The sequence below is a fragment of the Hesperophylax consimilis genome, chromosome 7 (genome assembly GCF_061612785.1).
Source record: "Hesperophylax consimilis isolate HC1 chromosome 7, BYU_Hcon_1.0, whole genome shotgun sequence".
In the NCBI taxonomy this organism is placed as follows: Eukaryota; Metazoa; Arthropoda; class Insecta; order Trichoptera; family Limnephilidae; genus Hesperophylax; species Hesperophylax consimilis.
Genome location: NC_142842.1, coordinates 35057583 through 35079645, shown reverse-complemented (window position 1 = coordinate 35079645; position 22063 = coordinate 35057583). Strand labels below are relative to the sequence as shown.

The 22063-nt window shown below is 35.3% G+C and overlaps 1 long non-coding RNA gene across 1 annotated transcript in view; it reads left to right on the top strand.

Moving 5' to 3' along the window:
• Window positions 1-22063, top strand: part of LOC149422684 (uncharacterized) — a 147797-nt gene that overhangs the window by 42315 nt on the left and 83419 nt on the right. The window lies entirely within an intron of this gene.

Sequence of the window (22063 nt, the reverse complement as noted above, 5' to 3'; positions counted from 1 at the left end):
ATTTGTTCAAACACAATGTTTACATATGAAAACTGACACACGCTTATGATAAAATTTGAATAAACATGATACACATTGCGTGGACTCTTGTAGGACTTGATAGTAAGCCGTTAGAATTATGTCGATAGATGTTTGGACTAGGCTAACTATTTGCATTGTAAATAATTAATTGATATATAAAAAATTATTTTAATCGATTCCATGAATATTGGATAAGTCAATTTGCTGCGGTTGGCTGTGTGTGTATGGTATGGGAGTAATAACACCCTTATATTTCCCACGGCTCGAAGCGTGGAGGGGGTGATTCTGTTGGATGGATGGTCCGTCGGTTGGCAATTCTGTTGGTTGTCCCGCCGAAGTCGACCCAATCGGTGGTCGCCCGCCAGTGAATGGCAGACAGGTTGTTGATCCGTAGTTTTACTTTTAGCTAGTATTATATAATTATTCAGACAATGTGGCGAGTTCAGCAGTCTGTCTGGTGCCCAGCGAACCTTAGCATTTCTTCTAATTAAACATTCCACTTTACTACCGGCGCCTGTGAGCAGCGAGCTTTCAAATTACGACCTTCTTTGCCTAATGCGATGTTTTAAACAATAAAAACAACACTTATAGGGGAAAATACTTTAAATGCGGACAATACAGTTAATAGGTTTTTCTAATCCAAGTTCTAAGCAGTTTAAATATGTTTAAATAATACTTTCTACATTCAAACTCCCGCTAAAATGAAAAAAATACTTTCCATCATACATTGTAGTTGGAGCGTTTCCCCTCTTTTAATGGCTTCCTTCGGACGGCTACTAGAGCATGCAAAATGATATTGCCAAGTCCAAGGCATTCAGTATTCGACGTTACCAAACCTGTCCACTTCGCAGAGAGCGGTAGAGGAATTACTTTCACGGGCAAGAGAATTCTGAGAAATTCCGCTGTTAGAAACCCCTCATATTCTTAATTAGTCGGAAAGTAAATTATCATCGGAAGCTTTGAACTGTCAGATTTTGTTTTCACCTTTCTCGGGTCACTGAACTGTAGAGATATAGGATAGGTAGAGCGCAGCACCCCTGTGTTTATAAATAACCTCATCAGCGGGCGAGGGAGAGGCCCACAATGTCTGACATTATCTTGGGATAGCCAGATGTGCGCAAATCCCTGATAATCTACCTAACCAAAATAACTCGCATTTGTGTCTAATCGCTTTCGAAAACCAAAAGTTCGTGCTGTCTGAAGCCCATGGGACCTAAAAGGTTCCTCTCATTTAACATGTCACCATCACCTAATCTCCGACTTTCGTGGAACAGATTACGAGGCCCTCAGCCTCCTTGAATCTTATGTAGGTAGGTACTTTATTTTTGTCGCCTTATGTATCCTTACTGCAAACACATGTGCATACGTGCTAACTTTCCTAGCCTTCTTTTGTAAACCCTTTCAGAATAGACTTTTATATTCTTTTGTGTAAGATATAATATGCTGAATTTTACATAAAACTTATAATGATCCTCTTTCGTTAACTTACTTTGGATAATTCACAGTTTTAATAAACCTTTCACCATGCCAACCTTTGCAGTGATAATCCAATATTTTGACCGGTCAGTGGTTGAGTGGGCATAGCGCTTGGGTCTCACCCGAGCGTCGCGTGTTCGATTCCTCGGCTGGCTAAGTCCTCCATCACAACACAAGCAACATTTTCGGCTTTCTGTGGTGGTAGTAGGAGATTTTCAAACATTGTTGGGTTATTCGTAACCTGGGAATGTTTGTCTTTCTTTTAAAAAGAAAAAAAAAAAAAAATATATCCGACACTAGTAGAAGAAAGCTCGCTTTTATCCTTCTGAAAAGTAGAGTATTTTTTCCGATGGGCTAGCAACTTCATAATTCTTCAATGGGCGCCAAGTGCTTTGATTTGTATTAAAAACTTCTGGCAATAACCGAAGAACTTTGGCGCCTGACATTGAGTTCCACGCCGAACCGTTGAAGATCAATTAAAAGTCATTATACGGGAAACATGATAATAAGGGTGCCTCAAAGAGGTCCATTTACATACATAATTAGGTCTGGTTTCCGATATTAATTGTCTTTGCGTCTTCCGAGGCTCATTAAACTAAGTGTGTACATGGAACTACATGGACATTTGCTATTCGTCTACTGTTAGCCCTGTAGGAGTGTAGAAGCTTGTTTAGATAAGTATTTCGCTGTTAATTGGTTCGCGTGGGATCTTTTCCGGTTATCTCGGGAAGGTAGATTGAATCTGAAAACTGTCAATTCATTGCTCGTAGTACCATTTACGTCTGCTTTCGGTTTTCACAAAAAACTGTATGGCATAACATTTGCATAACAGAGGAACACCTACCACTTCCGTTGCTTTAGTGGCATTTAGGTTACTTTCTTCCTACGTGGTGTTTTTCATGTTGTCTTGTGTTGAAATAATTAATATCTGCCCATCGATTTCCATAATAAGTAAATCCGCACTAGGTACCTACCAAAGATTTTAACAAAGATGGCGACTTGTTTATCTCTTTTACCAGATCTGGACAATCGTCAAGCCTTTCCTCTTGCCTCAGAAACATCTATTCCAGATTAAAAATGACCGAAACAGCTTCTGTTCTAGTTTCAGCGGAATAAGTTAAATAAAACAATCTATACCTTGAAGTAAAGCCTCTTTATTGTTAAACTTGTAAGAGATCTTCAAAGCTACCGTTAAATAAATTGCACAGTGAAATAAAAGACATCAGTACATTTTGGTAAACGGAAAAAATAGAGTATTTTGCTGATTTATTAACATCAGATTAAAAATGGGATATCAGGCCGTTTCCTATTAATCTTTTAGTACGAATACATTCCTAATACATTTATCGGAATTCGTGTCCGTGCACCTTCATTTGTCCTGGTACAATGACGAAATGCGAAAATTTAACTATTTTTATGTCACCTCTTCATTTTTTCGTAATCCGGTTAAAAACGGAATTTCAGGACCTTCATGAATATTAAATTTCATACATTTTAGTAAACTAGGAATGTATTATCACGATGTCGGAACACACGAGGCACAGACAGAACATCAAGGCAAATCCATAGACATATTAGTAATTTGCTAAAAGTTTATCAATCCCGTTTTCAACCGGATCACCAAGATTTTGAAAAGACTTTTAATAAATTAACAATACTCATTTTTTTCAAAAAACAGTTTCTACCAAATCAGACAACTGGAACGAAAATGAGTTTTTTTTTTTTTTTTTTTTGAAGTGAAACTTCTTTACGCGCGTCATGCAATTTCGAGGACCGGAGTAAAACCGACTCATGACCGAAACGAAAATGCGGGTACCCCCACCACCGATTAAAGTTCATTTGATCTAGTCAAAGTTTTGAAGTAACATATAAATGCTTCTTAGCTCATCCCGACAACTGGCGTTGGTGGTGTAATGGTCAGCATAGTTGCCTTCCAAGCAGTTGATCCGAGTTCGATTCTCGGCCATCGCACATTATTTTTTTGTTTTTAACGCCTTTTTCATTCAATATCTTATTTTTTAGTAGGTCAGAACATTTTTTAAAAGAAAATAATATTGCAAAATAATAAAAACACTTATCTCACTGTGATAAAACATTACTCCGCTAGAGCGCGCTTTGCGTTATTGTGTTGGATTAAAATTATTATCTAATCCGTATATTATGATAATTGTATTACATTTATTTAATTAATTTATTTATTTTGATAATATGTAATAATTTACAGAAAAAAAATTAAAACTATCTCCCTCTGATAAAATATCCGTTCGCTAGAGCGCACTACGCGATCTTGTGTGGGATTCTATTTCTGTACATTGTACATTATTTTTAAAAATATATTATATTTTGGGTGTGATGTAGGTAACATTATAAAACATAACAAGCTCTCATATTTTCAGAACCTACATAATATAATCAATTTATGCGGCTTTGCTTACAGTTGGTGCTCAGCGTGGTTGGCTTTCAATCAGTTAAGCGAGGTTCGATTCTCGGCTGTGGCATTTTTGAAGTGAAACCTTGTTGAGGTGGGGGAGCCGCTCACGAACGTTCTCTCTCTTCTCTTCTTTCCTCTCTCTCAGACACCAGCGAACTGCGCCACGCCAAGCATCAGCTGAAACTAGAAGTTTCACTTCTGTCTTGCGTAGGCTTGACACACCCACTTTTTTTTTTTACAGTATTACCGCACAAGAGTCCCAACTGCTCCCGTCTGGAGCCAGTGAGACTATGGCATCCCCAATTGGGGTATGTTGTGAGGCTGAGGGTATTGGGGAGGGGAGGGAGATGGGGAAGAGGAAGGTGGGGAAGTACCTGGCTATTCAGATCTGGTCACCAAACACGGCTAAAGCCATTTCAAGCAACGTTTCAATTCTGAATGGTGGTCTTACACCAGGGCGATACTGAAAGTATCTTCCACTCTGGAACGTGCCGCAAATATACTATATATTATTTTAAATGAATTAATTGTGAAATAACACAAATTAATCAAATAAAATTTATTTGCGCACGCCGGGTTCGAACCCGCGACCTTCGGATCTGTAGTCGAAAGCGTATACCACTAGACCACGCCGGCCGTCAAGTAAATTAAAAAAAAAAATTCTCTCCAATACATTATAACTTGTGAACAAAATTCAGAACAGAAACTAGAACACCACGAAGGAGGTTCTGTTATTGAGGTTTTAAGGTGTTCACGTAAAGACACATTCGGTAATATTAATTAACACGCTAATCTTACTCTCCAGTCTCCACGACATGCTAGGCATACCATTTATAGCCAACTAACTAACGGGTAGGCAGAGAGGACGTACAGTCAAACAACTCTGTCTTGACGCACACCCCTTGCCTCATACACATTCATACATTTTCTTATATTATTCTGACTCGACATGGCCCGACTCTAGTTTCATTTCTAGTTTAATTCACGCGATCGTGCCATGTCTTTCTCCGGCGTCTCCGACTTATCCAACTATTCACATTTGCGTCATATATTCTCCTCACACTCCTTTCTTCTTCATTGGCTCAACGCGTCAGATCATCTGAGAGTCCCTTTCTGAATTTTACTCAATACTTATACAACATATTAATTGGTGCGAGTAATACAAAAAATGTTCCTGATGTAAAGTATGGGAGTACATTTTAAATTAATCAGTAGATACGTAAGTTTTGTGAACACCTTGCTAGGAAAAGTTGTGCTGAGGTGTTTACATAAATTTAGATAAAGTGTTATTGCATATTATCTTTGTGGCATATTACTCGTGATGATTTTAGATTTGAACGGCCAAAAGTATTATTGTTGTTAATTTTGGTGTTATTGCGCCGTGTTCCCTTCCTCCTTCTTCAACCAATAGATTACATCACGTTGGCTAAATAAGAAAAAAGTACAAAATGGCATAATTACCAAAAAAATAATCACGATATTACTCGTAATTTTCTCTAAACGTTCATATTGTGAAAATAGATGAAAAAAAATTGTTGCCATTGCCACAGCGGTATTCTTTCCTATAGTGATATCCGATACGCCCTGCACAGAAGAAAGGGAAGAAGAACGAGGAAAGCGAGCACAAACCACGCATTCTGCTTTTTACGCGCACCGAAATGGATCAGTCTAAAAGCGGATTAAAAATAATTAAAAATGCATTCTTCTCGTTTGTCTCAAGGGGCACGGGGCATTCCTAGCTTCTCCAGGGGAGCAAAACCTGTGGATCTCGCTCCCACCACTGTAGGGGAAGTGCAAGAAGCGCGTAGAAGGTACCTACTTTTTCGTGGATACATAGTTATTAAACATAAAAACTTGTAATATTTCATACATAGGCCCAATAATAACTAAATGGTTGATTGGACTGGGCAGAGGAGAATCTGAAAAAATGTTAAAAAACGTCACGTAATAAATAGACATAGACTAATCACACACTATATATTATTATTATTATTATTCCATTATTCTAATTATTGCTCATACACAACAGTTCAAGTTCGACTCTATCATAAGATTGTAACGATTAAACATCACATATTAAAACATTAATGAGATATATTATAGACATAGACAAATCACACACTTACTTTCACATATTTTTTGGTTCCTTGGAACGGGCAATTTGCCTAGTTAGGAACCAATAATTTCGACCTGATAAGGTACAATAATCTATAATCACTAAAAATATTTTAATTATATCTTGTATCATATTGTACTGTGTGTAAATCTAAAGGAATAAATAAATAAATATACCGTCAATTTAGACCATTTATCGATTGCCTAGCGCACACATGTGTAAAGCGCAATTTGAAAATTGAATTTATAAAAACACTCCAGGTTATTTATAAGATCTAAAGCAACAAATTTAATATGAATATCCATTTCAGATGATATAAGTAATGTAAATTTCTAACCAAACATCTAAATACAAAGTGAGTAATCTTGATACATGTTTTTTTTTGCATTTACAAAACACTTATTTGTTTTTACTTAGAATTGCACTTAACTTATGTGTGCGCTAGGCCATCGTTATACTCAGGAAGATATTGCCACATAGCAATAAGTGCACCCTTATACCAATTAGTATTAATAAATAAAAATTAAATCACAGGTTAATATTACCAATTTACCAAATTTCGTACCAGTACCTACGATAATAGTAGATACATATTTGAAATTTCCATGAGTAACTGAAATCTGTCTGTAATTTAATAAATAACATTCCATTGGAACTCAATTTCTGATTTCTTTTTGGGGTATTACGTTGTGTTGCGCCTCATCTTTCTTTGGCCAACGTTTAGGACAGCATTACAGAGTTCACCATCAAGGTAGATGTTTTAAAAGAAATAATCTGTTTAAAACCACCCGAGAATTCTGTAGGTTTACAATAAATATTATCGTTTTCAATTTGTAGCCCATTTATAGCCTACGGAGGCTCGCCTTATACTCTTGACCATGTGTCATATATTTCGATATTATACCGGCAAGTTGAAAGTAGGTAGTGTAAATTTAGTGTTTTAAATAGAAGATAGTTTAGCAATCAACAAGGTTTAGAACCCCTGGCTTAGATTCCTAGGCCGGAAGATGCAGTGGAGTGTTGCGGTGATAGTCCATAGATAGCCCATCTATAAACATCTAAATCCGGAACCCCCAGCAAGGCTCCCTCCGCATCCGCTGGCGTACCTACCTACAGCCTAGAGTTCCTACCTACCTATATAGTTATATATATAAAGCATCGGGAGGTAGCTGCACTACTGTAGTAGGGAGCGAGCGATTTTCCCAAAATAGTCGAGACTGTCGGTTCCAGTACCAGCTCCAGTGACAGCGCAGCGCAAGTGACAGCGCCGGTTCCAGTTCCAGTATCTCACTTGCCCGCCTTTACCGTGTTAAAAATATATTGATATAAATATGATGCCACATTACAAAAAATAATAATTACAGGTAATTTTTTAATGTTAGGTACAATGTGTGCACAAGGAAAAATGAGTATCTATTGCTAATTTATCGATTAAGAATCTTTTAGAATTATTTTTAATCCGGTTAAAAACGGGACTGTAGGCCGTTTCCTAAAAAACTTTTAGTTAATTTCTAATATATCGAAAAACAAGTTCATGTACCTGCGTTTGCCTTGATAATGACGAAATGCGAAAATATTTGCATTTTTATGAACATCGGGAAAATAAGTTCGTATTTTACTGAAAGTTTATCAGGAAACCTATCAATTCATTCGTTAAGGGCGTGCAATCTAGTTTTTAACCGGATTACGAATAATTTGAAGATATTTTTAATTAATTAGCAATACTCATTTTACTCCGTGTTTGAGCGCAAGAGGCTGCCCAAGTCCATTTAGCCATTTTTAATCTCTGTTTGTTTGAAAGAAGCAGGTTCTTAATTCGATTTTATTATTAGACTAGCGTAGACCGGCGAAAAATCAAGGGATGGTCTGAAATCAAATGATGAAAATAAATATATATTGAAATGATACAATAAGTATACCAACCCACATAAATTCAAAACCAATCACAGTTTATTGAACTGGGGTTACCAACCACATTCAGACAAATTAAATTAGTGTGTTTGATAATTTTACTATTTTTAATAAATAATGAGGTACCTAAGTAGATACAGAAAAATACATCAATGAAAAAATAAATGTAGGTACTATATATTACTAAAACGTTAAAGCGTGTTTTTTATCAATTCCACGTGAACAAACAATTTATTAAAAATCTGGTCAAATTATACCTAAATATTTTACAAAAAATTAGATTCTTTATAAAATTATATTATTTCCCAAATGCTGTTTTACACGATGCTTTTTTGTCCAGTTCCTATATGGGCTTTCTTTTCAATGCTTTTTGTACTGTTTAAGATGGCGGACGTTACTTGACAACTTCCGTCTGTCATTGTTTTACGTAACTATATTATGTGGAAATGTTGCATGTTTATTTAGTTTTATAATATTTATTACTGATTTTGAACATGAATTTGTATATTTGGACAGCGAAGGTAAATGGATTATAGATTCATGAGCTCTATGATTATATACAAGGTGTTACCATTTTTTACGATATTGTATCTATCTATATGTAATCATTAGTAAAAAAATAATGTAGGTACCTAATTTTTTTCATATGGGTCCCGATATAGTATCCATATGTGGATGGGGTGAGGAAAAAAAGCATCGTGTAAAACAGTCATAAGATCCTTCCTTATCCCCATGAAATCCTGTTTAAATCTTTCTTGGAGTACGGAGGGACTCGTATGTTGTCCTCGAAGTAATCCTATACCTTATCAGGACTATTATTTATTCTGTTTAGAAATGCAGGAAGGACGGAGACGCCCGGGTCTTTATCTTATCTTTTAGCTCGTTCCCTATTCCCAGAACATCTTCATAATATTTAAATACCTTCATTCCCACTGTAGGCGAGAAGACATCAAATCATTTTACTAGGGAACTTATCTTTTTACTTTTTACCCACTTGAACCAGTTTATTTATCTTCGTACATCATTTTTAACGACAGGAATTATTATGGGTAGCGGCAACACGTTAGAAATAATGGCTGGTTTATTAAACAGGAAGGTTACTTTTGTCTATTTCCCATTTTGATCGTCTCATGGGTAGGTTAATGCTTATCATCAATTCACCAAAGTGTCTCAGGTATTTTGTAAAATGATTTTCTCATTGTGCTCATCACTATGTGCCTTACTATTTTCAAAATTGGTGTTCCTTTATTCTAAATTTAAAAATTAAACTAAATTTATCGAAATTATATGAAAGGCGAAAAATATTTGATCTCCTTTTACCGAATACAATTGCTAATTCAAAATTTGACTGCCCTGACGCTAAAAATTTGCTGTCCTCCGAAACATACTAAATCGAATATATTATTTCACAGCACTAACTTTGTGTTCAATTCTGTTATAGACTGAGAATACATAGACTGGGCAATGAGCTTATATACGTCGCTGATATACCTATATTCGATTTAAAACTTGACAAACACAAATACAAATTAGTTCATCATTTTCAATTACCTACTGTAAATAACGAGTGATCAAAATTTATACGTAAGCTGATGTATTCACAATATTTTTTTAAAGTTATTGTGATAATAATTTAAAGAACCAATTTATTGTTAAAATTTTTATTGTATGTTATACGGTTGCTCCAATTTAACTTATAATCGTTATATAAAAGCCGAATATGACATAAATAAATAGATGTTTAACTTATTCTGTGCAAGGTAAGATTTCCAATAAAAATAATATTAGTTTTTTTTTAATTTCGTAAGTATTTTTATAAAAATGTTAGGTATGTCATATTCTTTCCATGGCTTATTTTGCAAATCTATAAAATGGGTACCTAATATCTTTTAAAATTAATAAATTCATTTATTTAACGAGTAGATAAGTACCTACCTACCTACTTGAGAAATCGCTTTGATATTTTCGTTCTATAAACTTAGTGGGGTGAAAAATATACAAAAATTTAGGTAGGTACCTACTAAGGCAGGTAGGAACCTAAGTAAATTACTTCTTTCTTTACAAAAAATTGTATAGGGCGTGTGATTTTTAGGTTAGAAAACTAATGAATATATTTTTTAGGTAGGTACCTAATAGTGTTACTTGGTTGGTTGGTGTTATATTAGGTAGTAGATAGATAGGTAACTAGTAAGTCGGTCCCTATAAGCAATAAACAATAAAATATTCGAAAAAATAAACAAAATAAACTTTTCGTACCTATAGGTTTATGGCTTCTTCATACGAAGGACCTGTATAGTTTAAAGAAACCTAACATTTTTTCACCAAAAATAATATTGGCACGATACCTACCTACCTACACCGAGGAAGTTAGGTACCTACCTACCAACCAAATTTTCAAATAAAACAATGTTTTTAAAATTACACAAATATTTTTTTTCAATTACTACACAAATTGAAAACCTAATCAATCTATAAAACTTTACATCAATAAATAAATAAAAAATTAAAACTAATTTTTAGAAAAAATATCTTGATGCCCTATTTAAAAAAATAAATTACCGGTTAAAATTTTAAATTATTTTTAAACCATTTCTTAAAATAATGACGTTATAAATATAATAAATTTGTTTATGATTAGCTTACAGGAACTATTCAATTGCGAATATAAACAAAATAAAATAGCGCAAAGCAAAAATTTGTTCCTAAACCGCTCATGGTATAACTCATGTAACTCAAAAACCAAGCATTTTATTTTCATATAACAAACACCAAACGATAGTTAATACATTTAAAAATAATATAAAATTTTTAAAGTATTTAATATTTCTCTGTAAATATGTTTTAAAATCAAAATTCCTCTCAAAGGTGACAAGTAACAGATGTTAGATTGATGCGTATTATTTTTTTTCAGTGCCCTAAAAAAGTCGCACGCAAATTTTCGAAACACCATTCGATTCGTAAATTGAAGAGTAATTAAATAAAATTTTAAAAATTCGCAAAAAGCTTATTGAATTTGGTGGAAGTTGATTTTTCCATCAGATTCGGTCGCGAAATGTCGGGCCGCTTGATTCGCGTAATCTCGCGAGCGGCCGCATGTGTGCGAGCGCGCGGCGGTGTGGGTGAGTATCTTATACCAGTGTTGGCGCAGCTGTGTTGGTGCGATATTTCCAACAAGTAGACAGGCCAGTGGCAGCACTAAAGTGGGCCGCATTCTCCTTCGTTTTATGTTTAGGTTCAATTTTAAATTCTTTTAGTTTTCATTATTATTATTATTATATGTTTCGAAAAAATTGGAAAAACAATCTTATTTAAATTTTTCTGATAGTATTTTTCATTTTCTAAGAAGGATAATGTGTAAGTACTATTTTCTTTGAAGGATAATATGTAAGTACTATTTTCTTTGATAGTTAATATGTAAGTACTATTTTCTTTGAAGGATAATATGTAAGTACTATTTTCTTTGAAGGATAATATTATGTAAGTACTATTTTCTTTGATATTTAATATGTAAGTACTATTTTCTTTGAAGGATAATATGTAAGTACTATTTTGTTTGAAGGATAATATGTAATTACTATTTTTTACACAAATCAGAATACTACCTTCAAAAAAATACGAATTATTTTTGAAAGATACAAAACCACTTTCTTTTACTAATTTTTATTTTTCCTAAATTAATTAAAAGATATATTTTTTTTAAATTCTAACCTTAACCTAAATAGTTTTTCTTTTTTGAAAAGGCACGAAAATATTTATTTTGTTTTTAAATAAACTGTAATGTAATTTTTTTCACGAAGAAAAAAACTTAGACACCTTGTGATGCAGATGTTTTAAGTTATATATTTTTTTTATTATATCAGTCCATTTTTTTATTTATTTACTATACTTTACGCAGACAGTTTGCGTATATCTGGTTATCTGAATGCTCCACGAGGGAAGACGATCTCATCTCTCCTCTCCACTCCTCCTTGGTTCCCTAAAGGCCCCACAATGGAAGAATCCACTCCCGTTGGTTCTCCAAAAACTTTATTTTTTGGTAAAAAAAACTTACGTTTTAGGATTGCAGGCCTTTAACAAATGTATTAACAGGTTTCCTTAACTTCGAATATATTATCACGATGTTGGAACACGTGTTCGTTCAAGGTCTGCAACCGCGTTTTTAACCTTATTACCAATAATTTGAAGAGATTCTTAATAAATTAGCGATTTTCATTTATTTCAGTGTAATAATTAGATGATTAACTTAAGTTATTTTTTCATATTAATTTTAAAAATTGTGGTGGAGTCAATAATCGGTTAAACTTTTCATAATCGTCTGTTAATTTTTTAGGAAAGATTCTTGAAATAAGTACCTATCCGGTTGAAATAATAATAATGGTAAAATGTTCACAACCACTAATTGAATCATAAAGGACATAATCGACCGCTTGGGTTATGGGTAAAACCTAATTAAGTTCTCGAATGATTGAAACCGAGGAATCCAACATAACTTTAATATTTATATTTATTACTTAATTTTAATCGCAGCGGAATCTATAATCGGCTTATGTTTATTATAGTTTTATCGATAAAAAACCGAATAGAATCTGAGAAAGAAACCTATCCAATATGAGCGCAATGATTAAAGTTGAAAAACCTACATTATTTTTATATTCACATTGAGTAATTGTATCGTAGCGGGGTTTGATTAGAAACTTTCTACCGTCTGGCTGTTGCGCTATTACGTTACAGTGTAGTCATTCGACAAACACCGAACCACATCTCTTCCGAATACGTGGTGAATGCCTGGTACCTGGTACTTAGTGCCTGGTGCCCAATGGCTAGTGCCTAGTTTCAACTGCCTTGTTCCTGGTGTCCACTGCGTGGTGCCTGGTGTCTACCTGCCGAATAGGTGTCAAGGGCGGGTCAAGGCAGGAAATTAGGATTCACCGCAAAAGTTTTAGTTCCATTTTGCGTATAAGGTCATAATGCAAACTTGACATTGAGAAAAGCCGACAGTTGATAATAATTAAACAATTTCGGTTGTGATGTACAGAAAGAGGTCATATCCAAATATCCACAATACTCGTGCGCTTTTATATGTAGATATATTTATATTTGACATATGGTCTTTCGTACCGGAGATTTGCATACTGTGCGATCCGTTTTGTTTTATATGTCGACAGGGATTGTTCTAGCTGGAAATGCTTAATATGTATAACGAATTCCTTAGAGAAGACTATGAATTTGCGGAAAATATTCGTAACTCAAGGCTTTTTTAAGCAAGGAATTTTTTTATCAAATAACTTTGAATTCTTATTAGGTATTACCTAAATTAAATTTGTTAAATAAAATATTATAAGAAGAAAGTGAAAGACATGTTATTAGCATTAATTTATTTCAATATCTGTTATTATTTTAATTATTTCCAATCAAACTAGTTTTCTATTCATGAGATAATAATTGTTGGCAAAAATAATTGATTTAACTTTAATAATTGCTGCGAATTACCTAAAGTGATTTGTTTCGCTGATTTCAATTAAAATACGTGAATGATTTATCTTTCGGACCGATAACAGAATCTCAGAGAAAAGTGTGGAAAGTGGAATGCTACGAAGGGAAAAGAAATTGGGTATGCCCTCCGCGACACGCCGCCCCCCGCCCTCCTCCACCGCCCGCCGCCCGCTGCCCGTATTCACGGCTACGTGGAAAAAATTGGAAGGCGAACGAACCAGACAGAACCAAGAGGGGCCCCTCGTCTAGCTCTCCACCGAGTCAAGCAGCTCCCTCGATATCCAAACAAATCCATACCACCGCGCTAAAGCGTACGGCAAAAATATAGGAAATAACAGTCGCAGGTGGGTAATAAAAGAAACATTTTGAGAAGTACCGAAATACTTGGCGAATTATTCGTTCGCACTCAGATGGGCGTTTTCTGCAGCTCGTTGAGAACGAAGAGGGGCCCCCTCGTCTGGGGCCGCGGGGCGTTCGCGAGCTACCCGATAAATTAAAATCCCTACAACAATGTCCCGAGTAACCGGAGCATTCGGCCGCTGCGAGGAGAGGCTTTCGGCGAGGTGTCTTCTGCCGGTGGACGCTCGTCTGAGCGGGCCCGGGCGTCTGGGCATGCGCGGCAGACTTTGTACGGTCCTCCACCTCTGGGGGCCCCTCGCCCCCTCCCTCCTCCCGCTGTGCCCCCCGGGCCCCCGCCGCCCTCCCCTCGCGAGCTAAATATTCGCGAGCACATCGCTGCCGGTCGAGGAAAATGCGAAATAACTAACCACCGAAAATAAAGGGGATTCTTTTGAGGCTGCTTCTCGAGAACGCCCAGCGATTCGATTAGATGCCTTTCGATGCGGTAATCTCATATTCCCCGTTTGTCGGGCGGTCTGCTGATTACGAGACACGAGCATCGCGCTACGAGCACTAACACTGGCGGAGAGTAGAGTCCTCGATTGCGTTCAGCGGCGCCGCGTTGAGAGGCGTTTAAAGGAGCTGATGGGAGACTCCATTCCTCCTCTCCTCCCAACAAATCAACCTCACGAGGCAGGTATTAGGTAGGTACCTACTACCTATTATTTAGCTGGAATCGCATACCATGTTATACATATCTAATCTGTCGCCTTAACCTCTTTAGAAAACGTCTTTGCAGAAATGAGTTGAAAAACGTGGAAACATCTTGAATGACCACAATTTAATGTTACATACCTACCTACCGGCCTTCCATACAAATTTCTGTTCATTCAGAAATTCCTAACCTACATTCATACAAGGGTTAATCAAATAACACACACAGACATAGACACTCACATGGCCCATCACACTCCGCAGACGAAATTTATAAAAAAATACACAAACGACTATGTGAAGAAACCGCACCAACACCGTGACGTGTGTCGCGCGCTGGTGTGCGTGCAGACGCGTCTCACATCTCTCAGCGTGCGGTGGTATGAGTATTTTCCCATCGGTCATTTTTCTCTCTATCGCCTGTTTTAAATACGCGCGTGTGTGCGTCACGTGTGTGGAATAATGCTCAATTTAGATCTGATATCAAATCTTGTTTGATTTCAAACGCGAATCCCGTCAATGAATTCGACACCATGGGTGGGAAAAACACGCAAAAAGAAACTTGCCTTTTTCAAAGACCACCTTCGTATACTTCTTTTGGTTCCTAGTCACATTTGGTCTCATTTGAAGTCTTGGTTTTTTTACGTAGTGGTTACATATTTTTCCGAAATCGTTTTGAAACATTATGATACATTTTGTTAACCGATCTTGGCAAGGGATTTTTTTAATGATTGCGTGGACTACGTCACGTCGCGTAAATGTATTTGGTCGGGAGCAGTGACAGACGTAAATAAAGCTTTATCTACTCACAAAAAGGATCGCTTTTATAGTTGCGCAGGGAAAGAGTGGAAGGAGCGAAAGAGAGCGAGTTACCTTAGCATAAAATAATAGAGTTGCGGTGTTCGAAGCGTGAGACCTTTCCTTCTCCTTAACACTGTTCACCAACGAAGAACAACCAACAACCAACAACCAACAACCAACAACCAACAACCAACAACCAACAACCAACAACCAACAACCAACAACCAACAACCAACAACCAACAACCAACAACCAACAACCAACAACCAACAACCAACAACCAACAACCAACAACCAACAACCAACAACCAACAACCAACAACCAACAACCAATAACCAACAACCAACAACCAACAACCAACAACCAACAACCAATAACCAACAAAGTTTTATCATTCGTGGAAAACGTGGAGGAGTTGCTACTCTGACTTTATTGTACTGTAACTGTCAAGAGCTCCGTTAATACATCTCTTTCAGCAACATGGATCGTTTATTTATAAAACGTGCATTTTAATACTTTTATTGTTAAAAGTGCGGTTAGTAGTTGGAGTTTTGTAAAATTAAGACATGAGAAAATGAACATTTAAGGAGAAAGCACTACGTAGTAATACAAAATCATGTGTTTTTGGTTTAAAAATTTGATCGCTTAGAAAAAATTTGCATGATTTAATTAAATACTGTGAGTAGAACACAACTTGGCCTGCAAAATAAAAACATAAAAACAAAATAAAGTCTTTTTATAAGCCCAGAAAAAAATAAAACATCAGCATATAAAAAACGATTTAAAGTTAAAAATCTCCCACTTACAAATCCATTTTCGGCTATAGTTTTATTGTATAACGTGGCAAATTAAAATTTTAGGAAAAATATCTTAAAAAATTTAAATATTTGTGCCTGGGCTTCGAAAAAATAAAATGAAACACTCTTTGGACATGTTTTTTGCATAAAAAATAAATGAATAAAATCGTTAATCGGGAGTTTAAACCTTATTGTCATCTACGTAAGGAGTGTTATTGTTAGCGGCCTAATTCCAAATGTTACATGACGTGGCGCATAGCCTAAAGTCATAAAAATAGTAAATTAAAAGTTTATAGGGAATATATGATGTTGTGTATACGACGTATTTTTAATGAGGAATAAGGTTTATGCGGAGTTGGAGACGTTTCATCTGAACTAACAGCGGTAAGCCTTTTAATCATCGGATATCGTTTCATCTCCAAGCTGACGAGCCATGAATGAATATTTTCATTGAACACATAGAGGCGCCTTATAGTAGATGTGTAGGAAGTTAAATGTCCACTTCTTACTGCCTGGTTCATACAGCCTACTGCCTACCGTGTTCCGAGTGAAATGACTGAAAATAAGTATCCAGTATCTATTTATTTATTTATTTTATTTTTATTTATTTATTTAGTACAGGTGATGATACAATGACACATGTAGATAAAAAATACTTTGACTGCCCAACTAGGAGGAATTCCCGTTTTAGGACAGTCAACATCTGGTTATACATTTTGCATACCGCCGCATTCGTGCCTGTGTTTGTTTTATCAGTTTATTAAATAGTCGGACTGTTTAGTCGGGGCCATTAACGGCGGTGTATTGGAAACTTCGAAAGCACAATTTCGTCGTAATTATGTGCTAAACATACTCTAAACTCCGCCTCGTCTCGGTCATCCGGGTATCTAGTATCTGGTACACACCTGGTATTACCTGGTAGCTGCTATCTCTACTCTATCTGCCACTGATTCTTAACCATCTACACCCGAACTTCTTACTTTACGATAATGAACATGGGTATTACCGTTTACTCACACCTATAGTTTATAAACCAAGTAGTTAAAAGGGAACGGCCCTGACATTTGAATTATTTATTAATTACTAACTGACTCTTTTGCATTTCTGCGTTGCTCGACTTTTCTCTACTTCCAATAAATATAATATCCATGTTCAGGGTTTTCCAATAAGAGGTGTTATTTTGATATTCAATCGTAAAAGATCAATGGTTTCGTTGCTTGTGTGGCACGTAGCGCCGTCTTGTTGAAATTAAACGTTGTCCAGATCAATACCATTCAGTTCCGGCCATAAAAATCATTAATCATCTATCGATAGCGCAATCCATTCACCGTAACTGTTGCTCCAGCCTCATTTTCGAAAAAGTAAGGTCCAATGACTCCACCGGACCATAAACCGCCCCAAACAGTCACACGTTGAAGATAGAAAAGCTTTTCAACAATAATTCTTGGGTTTTCCGAGCCCCAGATGCGACAATTTTGCTTGTTGACGAAGCCACCGAGGTGGAAATAGGCCGCATCACTCAAGATGATTTGCATTTGATTCACTCAAGTGAATTTTAATAATTTCAATGGGTTGTTGAAGCGTGTGTCGTTCCATTTTTATTAATGGCGTAGTTTCTACTTGTCAAATGTCAAAAAATGACAGCTTCAAAAGTAACATCTACCGAAATAACGGGCTATTCAAAAAAACACCTCTTATTGGAAAACCCTTTACTATTTAGCCAACGTATTATCAAGATTACGAATTTACTAAAAGTTTATCAGTAAACGACCTGTAACCTCATTTTTAGTTCATTATGATCTGGGATGTTGACGAATGTTCCAGACTATTCCCAAACATTCCAGAATGTTTCGGGATGTTCTGGAATGTTGTGGATTGCTCTCGAATACTCTGTGTGTATGTGTCAATTACCATTATCTACTGTGTCAATTAAATATATTAAAATTAATAGTTAATGACTTTACTTGTTTATTAAAAATCATAAATATATTAATTGACAGCCCTGAACTTATTATACTTGATTTATTTCCATCTAACTCGCAAACCAACATCAAGGCAATATCTAGTGTATTATTGCAACAACTCCAACACGGAATCCCAATTGCATACTCCCAATTTGGTTAATGATTACAAGGATGTTGTTGGTATATTTAACGCATCAATCACTAAATATGAACAGGTCTAGAGATATGATTTGAGAGAGTATTATAATGATTTATTTTAAGGTATCATGTCGTGTTGTGCTACTTCCTTCTTTCCATCCAACGTTTAGGACAGCATTACATTGTCTATTATCAGGGCAGATGTGTAAAGATTGATTTGATTTTTTGATTTTCTAGATTCTTATTTCCCATGAAATGGTGAATCATTTAAATGTACTGAATTTAAAGGTTCTTTATACAAATTGAACGGCGTCTTTGCGCCTCACAATGTTTATCTCATAAGGGTATTTAAAACGTTACCTGGCTATTATAGACTTAAAGGCCTTGTACTTTCTCGGTAGGGAAAATATTGTTACTTCTGCTTCTAGAAGACTCCATGACAATGTTCAGCGAGATATAAGAGGAAGACATCTGAAAGCTTTTTGAACACTGCCTCAAAACGTGATACTTTGCATTCCAGGGTGAACTTTTTAAACAAGTGGAAGGAGTTGCGATGTCTCAGTAGAATTTATATCGGCAAGCAGAGCAACAAATCTAATTAAACAAACAGCCCTGGTAATAGCTCTGCTTTTACTTGTTTCATTTATTTATTGTACTATTCCTAATCCAATATTGTATACCTCGCATTGTAGAGTATTTAGTTTTGGTGGTGTTATGCTCATTTAGATGTAATTTGTGCTGGGCGTGAAATACAAAATAACTATTTACATATGTATTTATTTTATTTAAAATTAATTTTACATTATAATTTACTAGAATTCCATCGACTTCTAAAATAATAAAATAGTAAAAAAATAAAAATGAAACTAAATAATCAAAATATATATTTTAAAGAAAATGGAAATAAAATTATTTAACTAATATTAAAAAAAAGATTTAAATACTAAATAATCAGAAATCATAAATATATATAACGGCAAAGATTCAATTCAATTTATGTATTAATTTTAAAAACTTTACAAAATTGTTAATTTTAAAGCGTTTTTAAATACATTTTTTAAGGAAACTTCTTACATAAATATAGACATTGGGCATATGCCTATACTAGTAATAGCAGAGCTTGTCTTTTAAGTAGCTTCATTTATGCTTAAAATGTTGATATCCAAATTGATTCTGTTCAACAGCAAGATTGTTCTCCCCTCCGGGAAGACCATTGCAAAGTTAGTCCTGCTGGCTGGGAGATAGATCATTTTGAGCTATGTCGGTGTCCGAGACAACGAGTATAAATGAATGTTTTCCATGATAGCCGAGTTTTCAAACAATCCACGAATCAGTCTGAACAATTTGTACATTCCTTCTAATCTGTAGATGGTTCATTCCGAATATACCCAAAAGAAATTTGATGTGACAGAGCCACGGGTAGTAGCCATAGAAATCTCAGGAATTTCTCCTGAACTCTCTCCAACATGAGGTAATACTTTACCTGGTGTGGACTCCAAATTACCGACCTACTTTCAAGACTACTCCTTGCTAAGGAGTTGAATAAAACAATGAGAACCAAGGTATCACTAAAATTCCTTGCAGTGCGTAGCACAAAGCCCAGCATTCTTAATGAAGTGCCACAAGTCATTTCAATATGAACATGAAATGTTAGCCAAGTGTCAAACTCGATTCCTTCATGGTAGAGACTCGTTTTAAGATCTTCCAAGAAATACCGGCCAATTTAAAAGAAGTGGAAAATGTATTCAAATTTAATTAAAAAAGCATCAAACATCATGTTCTCAAGTTTGACAATTACTTTTATCAAAATAATATGTGATATATTTGCGGCCAGAGTGGAAGATACTCTCAGTATCGCCCTAGTGAAAGACCACCATTCAGAATTGAAACGTTGTTGAAATGGCTTCAGCCGTGTTTGGTGACCATATCTGAATAGTCAGGTACTTCCCCACCTTCCCCTTCTTCATCTTTTTTCCATCCCCATTGCCTTCAGTCTCACAATATACCCCAATTATTGGGGTTGCCATAGTTTCACTGGATCCCGATGGTTGAGAGATGTTGAGACTTCTCTTAAATGCATTGTTTTATAATTATTTTAATTTGTCAATAACTTTCAGTTGGGCCTGAAAACTGATTATAAAATAGGTATACCTAATCATAAATCATGTGTTTTAACTAACCCACAAATCCTTTTTCCATATTACGAGTAATTAAATGAGTTGTAAATATTATTATAATTTGGTATATTTATTATAAATCTATATTTAAACAATTGCACAATTTCGAACCATAACACGTGTAGCGAAATATTATTTTCATAAATCAGCGATCCTTTTTTTCATTCTTTCTTCCTGCAACTAATTCCTTTCTTGAAAATAGCTTTTTACAATACGCTGGTCCTTTCTCAACTTGAATATTGCTCCTCCATTTGGACTCCAAAACACGGTATTTATATAGACAATATTGAAAATATCCAAAAGAAATTTTTGCAGTTCTTCAATTTAAGAATGAGTGCACCTAAACGGGGATACATAAATATGCCATTGAAATATAACGTATCCGCTCTCTCTAACCGGTAAATATACCTTGATCTCATGATCCTGCGTAAAGTTTGCAATAACGTTATCAACTGTCCTGACTTACTCAAACTAATAAAATTTAAAATACCACCCAAAACAACTAGGTTTAGCAACTTATTCCACATTAGCCGGTCGCGTACAAATGCTGGTGGTAGTGATCCCATCAGAAGAATGTGTGAATTGTTTAATCAAAATCAAAACCTGAAGGATTCTGACACATTTTTTGATACATGCATTACCTTTAGTAGAAAATTAAAAGCTGTTTTCTTATAAAAACAACAACCTTTTCATACTTCCTTCATACATTATGTACTTTCTCACTTTTTTGTTTAACAACATTTTCGAATCAATGACTTTACCCTCTATTCTCAAAAAAATATTTGTAAACATTTGTTAATGGATATTGTGCAATTTCTCATTTTTTTTTTTTTATTTAACGGCAATATAAAGTAAAGTGAAAAAGGTACAATATTAAGTAAAATAAAAATATAAAGTGGTGTAGTTTGTTCAAAGTCCTCCTCACTAGGTATTCCTGTTCCGAGGAGGACTGTAGTTTGTTGTATGTGTGTTGATCATGATTTCCTCATCTTCTTATTTGTTGGTTCCCACAAAATATAAATTAAATTAACCCGCCATCACTAGCGCGGGGTGCTGTCAGCACCCCACGCATTTTTTAACGTAAAAATGAATAATAATTTGTCTAGTTACGAGTCCGCTCGCCTCAGTACCTTCTAGTGACCTTTAAACCCGTCGACACGGGGAGGGAGGGGCAGTTTGGCACGAGCACTTGCAACGTGAGGACATAAGAAAATGTTTTTTGATTTTGTTAATTAACCCTTATATTTATGATTTTCAATGAGAAAGTTTAGGTAAAAAACTAAGAAGTTGTTTTCTTGGTTCTTTGTAGAAAGATCTCAATATTATGACTAGAAAGGCTGATTACTAATGTTTTGTAGAACAGTAATAAAGTTGGTTTATAAAATTTACGTTTTTTTTTTATTTACACATGTCATACAACACTATATAATAAAATGCTGGTATAATTGCATTAACCGATACTATATGTATAAAAATGTACTTTGAGTATGTGGGGTGGCCACAACACCCCACGAGTGCTCACGAGGCTAAAAACTGCGCGAGTGATCGAGGGTTAAGCAAAAAGTATTTATGTTTGTTGTCTGTAGGTTGCGTTGGGGTTACTTCATAAATTTAATGATTGTTAATATAACTTACTTTGTAAAATTATCGGTATTTGTAAAGGCTTATTATTTTTTTAAAGGCT